This window comes from Gossypium arboreum, chromosome 8 (genome assembly GCF_025698485.1).
Source record: "Gossypium arboreum isolate Shixiya-1 chromosome 8, ASM2569848v2, whole genome shotgun sequence".
In the NCBI taxonomy this organism is placed as follows: domain Eukaryota; kingdom Viridiplantae; phylum Streptophyta; class Magnoliopsida; order Malvales; family Malvaceae; genus Gossypium; species Gossypium arboreum.
The window spans coordinates 38,501,977-38,510,222 of NC_069077.1; the positions used below are offsets into that span (position 1 = coordinate 38,501,977).

At 34.1% G+C, this 8,246-nt stretch overlaps 1 non-coding gene across 1 annotated transcript; it reads right to left on the minus strand.

Annotated features, from left to right (window-relative positions):
• Window positions 1-1,647: 1,647 nt before the first annotated feature.
• On the minus strand, window positions 1,648-1,754 carry LOC128280321 (small nucleolar RNA R71). The gene has a single exon (XR_008270501.1). It is a non-coding gene; the product is annotated as a small nucleolar RNA R71 (small nucleolar RNA).
• Between the last annotated feature and the right edge of the window lie 6,492 nt (window positions 1,755-8,246).

Here is an 8,246-nt window from a genome sequence, read left to right on the forward strand (position 1 = left end):
AGAGGGGACACACGGAGTAGGAGGCAAGGAATTACCGATTGATCCTTCTCAGAAGCCGGATTCATCTTCAAGACTGAAGATCTCCCTTCAATTTCCATTCAGGGGTTTTAGGTTTTCTTTATGTTTTGTTATTTTTATTCTTTTGAGATGTTTTCTTTCTTAGTTATAAACTAAACCCCCTAAATACCTAAGGGGAATGAAACCTCAGACAGATCTTGTTATTATTATCTGAATTGTATGATAAATATTTGACTTGTTCTTAATTATGTGTTCTTAATTCTTGTTTTAATATTCCAGGAAATTGATTCAAGTTAATGCTCTTATTCAGAGGAGGAATAGACCCTGTCTAAGAGTAAATTTGTAGTAATTAAGCGGATTTATTGCACGCCTAGAGATAGGGTGATAAGATTTTGCCAGATTAGGGTGAAAACTAATAAGGGGATCCATAGCTCGAGTTAATGCAACACTAGGGCATTAATTAGAAAGAGATTTCAATTAATCAACCTAGGGTTAGACGTTATTAGTCTCGAGAGAGATAATAATATAACTTATGGATTTTTAGGATCAAGTCAAATGAATAAATCGTCTGATTCAGAGTCAAATAACAAGTGAAGTCTAGGTGGATTTTTCCTTGGGTATTGTCTTAATCAATCGAGTTCTCCCAAAAGCTTTTCCCAATTTTCTCTCTGTGCACCCTTAGTTTAGTTAATTAGTTTAGATAAACAAATCCCGTAATTTTTAGGCTAGATAATAAAAAGAAAGTAATTACTAGTACTCTTGGTTCCTTTGGGTTTGACAATCCGGTCTTGCTAAAGCTATACTACTGTTCGATAGGTACACTTGCCTTCATCGTGATAATAATTAGTTTCAAGAACAATTAATTATAAATTTTTAAAACCTATCGCGAATATCACGTATTAAGTTTCTGGCGCCGTTGCCCGGGAACTAAGATATTAGAAACACTTGATTTTTATTACTTTGGCCATTGTACTTCATTTGCAATTTAAATTTTTATTTTCTTTTCTAATTTTTCTTTTATTCGTTCCTAGCAGGTTTTTATAATGTATGACTAGAAGAAACCCGTCGAGACCATTACTGTTTGATAGTGAGATCGATAGCACAATTAGAAGAAATCGAAGAGAAATAAGGCAAAACTCATGATACATAGAGAAAGAGAAAGAGGACGATACGTCAACCACAACCGAGGAGATGGCTGAAAACAAGGAAAATCTGCTACCTCCTGCGATTGCTGCTGATCCAGTAAATCAGATTCCTGCTCCGTGTACTACTTATGATTATGCTAAACCTTCTTTAACAGGAACTGAATCGAGCATAGTTATACCTGTGGTTGCTACAAATAATTTTGAACAGAAACCTAACATCATTCAAATGATCCAACAGTTTGTTCAGTTTGATGGCTTGCAGGATGAGGATCTCAACGCTCACTTGGCGAATTTCTTAAAGTTTTGCGACACGTTTAAAATCAATGGCATTTCTGATGATGCCATTCGCCTTCGGTTATTCCCCTTTTCGTTGAGGAATAAGGCTAAACAATGGTTGAACTCATTACCACGAGGTTCAATCACTATTTAGGAACAAATGACCGAAAAGTTTTTATTAAAATATTTTCCCCCGGTTAAAACGGCTAAATTACGTAATGATATCTCTTCTTTTGTGCAGATGGATTTAGAAACACTCTACGATGCATGGGAAAGATACAAGGACCTTTTGCGAAGATGCCCTCACCATGGGTTACCACTCTGGCTACAGGTTCAAACGTTTCACAATGGCCTGAATCCTTCGATCAAACAGATGATTGACGCAGCTGCTTGTGGAACTATCAATAATAAGACACCTGAGGATGCTTATGAATTTATAGAAGAGATGTCACTGAATAATTATCAGTGGCAAGTCATGATGACAAAGCTAACGAAAATAGTCGGCATTTTTAACGTCGGTTTGATCACCACGCTCTCTAATCAGGTAGAACTTTTGAATAGAAAAATTAATGGTTTTCTTGGTTCTTCACAGGTTTACCCAGTAATGCAGTGCGAAACAAATGGATGTGGATGAAGCAATTCAGAATATCCACCCTATGGCCACAACATGGAGAATGAGCAGTTAAATTACATGGGTAATAATCCTCGATCTCAAAATAATCTTTATAGTAATACTTACAATGCAGGATGGAGGAACCACCCAAATTTCTCATGGGGAGGCCAAGGGAATCAGAGACCACCATCACCTTCAGGCTTCTAATAACAACCTTACCAGCAAGAGAAAAAGCCGAACCTTGAGGAAATGCTAACAACATTCATCTCGGTGTACCACAAATGATTGATGCGAGCTTATGATAAAAAGGTTCGTCCTAGAGAATTCCATGAAGGGGATTTGGTATTGAAAAAGATCCTTCCAATACAAAAGGATTTCATAGGGAAATAGATGTCAAATTGGGAAAGACCTTATGTGGCAAAGAAGGCCTTTTCTGGAGGAGTGCTAATTTTAACCAAGATGGATGGTAAAAACTTGCTCAATCCTGTAAATTCGGATTCAGTCCATAAGTACTTCACCTAAAAAAGAGGGAGAGGCCGATTCGAAAACCCGCAAAAGGCGCTTTGAGACCTTCTGCAAAAAAAAAAAAAGAGGGAGAGGCCAATGCAAAAACCCGTAATGGGCGCCATGAGACCAAAAGGGTTTTGAGTTGAAAACCCGAAAAAGGGCGGCTCAAATTTTGATCGAAAATAGGCATGTGGTAGTCTTGTCCTCTCAGAATTAACAAGGAGGAACGTTACATCTTGGGACATCAATAAAATACTTTAGATATCCTAAACACATATCTAGATCGAAATGGCCTTTGAGAAGTTTGAATAGAGAAGCTCGTGCTGCGATATCGAGGGCACCTATTTTCATATTATTCATTTTGAACCTTGAAAAAATTTGCTATCTTGATTAATTTATCCACTTCGAGCTCTGCTCTCAATAAAATCCCATATTTTCCATTCTGATAATCTTTTTCAAGCATTTTTCATTGAAACAACAATTGTTGGACTTATAATGTCACATGAAAGAAGTTCTGCATATTGCTCTAAAAAGATTCTAAATAGTACAAGGACCTGAAACAGGACCACTAGTTAGAACTAACTAAATTCAGGAGTTGGAAACATTTGAGAAAGAATAGCCCAAATTATGACTATTTCTTCAGATCTTTTGTCAAAGATACCTGCTAAACAAGAAGGCACGGTAGCATATCAGTGATAGAACCTTGATGAACGACGAGTAATGATAACCTAAGAATTAAAAAGGGATCATTCTAGAAAAACGACATTCTGCATTCATGCAAATATCATTTGTACACATCCAAATAGGAGCATTTGATTCATTCCAATCATGACATCCTAATGGTTTGGCATAAATAGGCCTATGAAATGGATTCTACAGGTCATGTTTCCCAGAAAATGGTGTAACGGATCAAAGAAACCATAAATCCTATCCCTCTGAAGTTGTAAGAGGTCGAATTAAATCTACCACGGCGAATCTTATCTCCCTGAAGTTACAATGGAGCAGATTAAAGCCATTAACCTTATCTCCCTGAAGCTGCAGTGGAGCAAGTTGAAGATAGCGGATCTTATTTCCCTGAAGTTGTAGTGGAACAAATTTAAGCTACAAGTTACAAATCTTAAACCCCTAAAGTTGCAATAAGACGAACTGAAATTATCACGGAAAATCTTATCTCCCTGAAGTTACAGTGGAGTAGATTAAAGCCATAAACCTTATCTCCCTAAAGTTATAGTGGAGCAGGTTGAAGTTACGAATCTCAACTCTCTGAAGTTGCAGTAGAGCAGATTGAAAATGACGAATCTTATCTCCCTGAAGTTAAAGTGAAGTAGATTAAAGCTACGAATCTTATCTCCCTGAAATTACAGTAGAGCAGATTAAAGTCACAAGTCTTATCTCCCTGAAGTTGCAGTAGAGCAGACTGAAGAAAGCAAATCTTATCTCTCTGAAGTTGCAGTAGAGTAGATTAAAGCTATAAACCTTATCTCCCTGAAGTTGTAGTGGAGTAGATTGAAGATAACGAACCTCATTTCCCTGAAGTTGCAGTGGGGCAGATTAAAGCTATAAGTCACAAATCCTATACCTCTAGAGTCGAAGTAGGTTGGATTAAATCTACTGAAGCTATAGATCTTATCTCCATGAAGTTGCAGTGGAGCAGATTGAAGCAACAATTCCTATACCCCTAAAGTTACAGTGGGTTAGAACAAGACTACTTGAAGAAGATGAGCACCAAGAAGTCAAGATTCGACGAGACCGAACAAAATTGGTCATTCTTAAAAGTCTTTACTCCATTCTCGTTACATGACAACGAGCAAAGAGGGGCAGCTGTAATCGGCCCAATTTGCCCGGGCCCATACAAAAACCAAAAATAAATAAAACCAAATAAACACAAAAAGAAATAAAAGTCCAAAATTTAAAAGTCCGTTACAAGCCCAAAAACAGCAAAAAATAGAAACCCAAATTAAAAACAAACCCTAAACCCAAACTTAAAACCCAAAATATAAAAGCCCTAAGCCTAATCCTATGGCCCACAACCTAAAGGATTACAGCAGAAACAGAAACCTTAGGTACAGCCTCCCGCGCCACATCCCACGTCAGTACCTTCGTATTCCACCGCGTGCCAGCAAGCGTCCTTCACCATACCTGCAGACAAGACAAAAAAAGGAGAAAATACAATAGCAGAGAGGCAATAGCAAACAAAAAAAAAGCAGAACATTGTATTTTATTCGGCTATAAAAGCTATGAAATCATCATGTAATTTTTTTTATGAACACATAGATATTGAAATCCAAAACACAACCTAGCGCGAAAGCCATTGATTGACAGTCATACAAGGCGATCGGTGATAATCAAAGGGAGTGAGAAAGCAGCAGTAATTCTTTGGAGCATCCTCATTTCAACGGTTATTTTGATCATCCCTATTTTGTGGTGAATGGCTCCCTTTCATCGATTTAGTGAGTCTTTTCTTTCATTTAACTTCTTCGAGTAGTTTGCCTCAAACGCCTTAATCAGTCTCTTCTAGTGCCCACGATTACAAGGTACAGTAAAGTCGAGCAACAGCCAGACAGAAGAGCAAGCCAAAGTACTCAAGCAAAAGCAATTGGACCACTGGAAAGGGAGTATGAAACCTGAAAAAAAGGGTTCGAATTAGAAGAAAAATTTTTAAAAGGTGGATTTTTTCTTTCTCTTTTCGTTTTTATTTTGCTTATTTTATTTTTTGATAAGAAAACAAAAAAAAATAAAAGAGAAGAGAGTCAAACCTTACCCATTTCTTGCGTTTGCGCAGCCTTGGAAGACCGAGGTTCATCGTTTCTGACAAAAAACAGCGTTTTTAGGCTCGGGAATTTAAAAAACCCAAAAAAAATGAGACTTTTCTTATTTTTTTGGCCACAGTGGACGGCGGCGTCGTCGGCGACGATCGGCGGCCACCACTGTGGTCCAGCGCTGGAGCAATGGCCGGACTTGGAGGGGAGGGAGAGAGTAAGAGAGAGTTTTCTGAATTTTTTTTTAAAAAAGAGGAGGAAATGATTTTTTTGGAGTTTTTTTTAACTTATATAGTGTATTAAAACGGCGCCATTCAGAAAGCCCCAAAATGACGTCATTTTGGCTTGAAACAGATCGACCTGACCTACTCCAATTAGGGTCCACGTGTTTTTGATCGGATGGTCTATTTGCTTTATCGGTCCTTCCGCTTTTTCACCTATTTTTAATTAAGTCCTATTCATTTCTTTTGGTTTTATAATTTTGCCCCGTAACTTTCGCGTCTATTTCATTTTGGTCCACATTGGAACTGCGCGTTTTGGAGGGCAGGGAAATTGCCCATTTGATCCCTCCTTGTTATTCGCACTTACAATTTGGTCCTTTACCTTATTTTTTATTCTTGATTTTTACCCAAATTTCCTCTCAAACTTCGATGTAGCCCCATTACTTTTTAACGTGTCACATTTTAGTCCTCTTTGGTTTTTTTATTATTTATTTGTATTTTATACCCCTAAATTTCATTCTAATTTCAATTCAATCCTTGTTTATGTAATCTTTTCTCTACAAACTGTTTCATTCGTTCTTTTGTTAGTTGACTATTTATGTACTTAGTCTTAGTTTTTAATCAAATATTTTATTGGTATTCACTTACTTATTTATTTTGTTTATTTAATATTTGCTTTATTTCATTTTTTACAATTTTTTATTTTCTTTTATTTCACCTTTGCGTTTATTTATTTTAATTGCTTATTATTTTTAATTGTATTTCAAAATTTGGATATTATTATTATTATTATTATTATTATTATTATTATTATTATTATTATTATTATTATTGTCATTATTCTATGTTAGTTATTTTTTTATTGTTCATATTAGTATTTAAGTAGTATAAATTATGTTATCATCGTGAATCGTTTTTTATTAGTATATTCATGTTCTTGTTATTAACTAGCGTAACAATTTTATTCGCATATTACCACTTTAAATAAGATAAGTACCCATCGTTTTAAACATTATACTTGTTATTATTAAAAAAAAAAGATAATTTTAAAATAACAAAGCAATGTTTCAAATTTTAGAGACTCGAGAAAATCGTGCCCTAACTTACGAGGTTTCGATTTTTTTCTCATTGAATCTAGATAGCCAAATATCCTTTCAAATTTTAAAATATATGAATTTTGAATAAAAATAAAAGCAACATTCTGTGTTTAGAAACTCGAGAAGGTCGTGCCCTAACTTACGGGGTTTCGATTTTTCTCATTGAATCTAAACAATCGAATACCCTTTTAAAAAAAAATCAAAGTACAACGTTTAAAATAAAACAATGAAAAGACAAGCTTATTTTCGAGGGTTCGAATGTCGTGTCCTAACTTACGGGATGTGACATTTTGTTATCTCGAGACGAGAGGGCTTTAATGCTCGTTTCAATTTATTCAAACATTTTTTTTAAATTAACATTAATAAAAAAAAGATCATATTTTAAATTATTTTCAAGTTTTTGACTTTCGACGTTAAGACGTTAATTAATCAATTAGGTACCAATTTTGGGCATTACGAGAGTGCTAATCCTTCCTTGTACGTAATTGACTCCCAAACTCGTTTTCTCGAATTTTATAGACCAAAATTTTTGTTTTAGTAAATCAAAACATTTTATTAAAATGATCAATCACAAGGTGACCTGATCACACCTCATAAAAAAAATATTGGTGGTGACTCCCACTTTTGTTTTCCTTTTCATTTTCAAATAAAAAGTCAACGATTTCAAAACAAAATTTGGTTTCGACAATAATCAATATCCAACTGTCACATTAACACATAAATTCATTTCAATTCAATAATCAATACATTCAATATGTATCTACCAATTAAGTCCATTTCAATCTATTATCAAAATGTCAATTACTCACCTCAACACTTATCATATGCATTAAATTGAATTATAACAATTAACAACTCAATGCGGATTATAGAAATACAAACCGTGAATTCTGAGCTATTCCACATCGATTTTATCTGTCCCCTTTTTTACAGAATTAAAACAATTAAAATTCATCAATACAACACAATTCAATTTCATATTGAATATTTAAATTTTTACTCAATATTTGCCTAAATTTCAATTTAGTCCCTAAACCGAGACTAATTTTTATTCTTCATATTTAATTCTATATTTTCATACAAATTGCACTTTAAACTAAATTTAACACTCTATTTTCACTTAAAACCCTAAATTTTAAATCTTTTACAATTTAGTCCCTATTATTAAAAATTTAGAATTTATTCTACAATTTAATCCTTTTTCATATCTAGCTAAAAATCTATCAATTTAATCCCTAATACTAAAATTATTCAACATTAATACCTTTAAAAACTCAATCAATGTTAAAATTTCAACATGGGTCGGTTATTCCTAGGTACCGAGATTCCAAAAACATACAAATTACAAGAAAAATAGACTAAATTGACTAACCAATTAAACTTTGAAATTTTGGAGCCCTTGGCCATGCATTTCTTCCTTCTTCCTTTCTTTCTTTTTCTTTTTCTCTTCTTCCTTTCTTTCTTTTTCTTTTCTTTCTTTTCTTTCTTTCTAATTTGTATGTCTTTTATTACTTTTCTTTTACTTACTAGTTTCATTATAATTATATAATATATATACACTTAAAGAATAATGGTAAAATTGCTTCTTTAGTCCCTTTAATTTTTCTTTA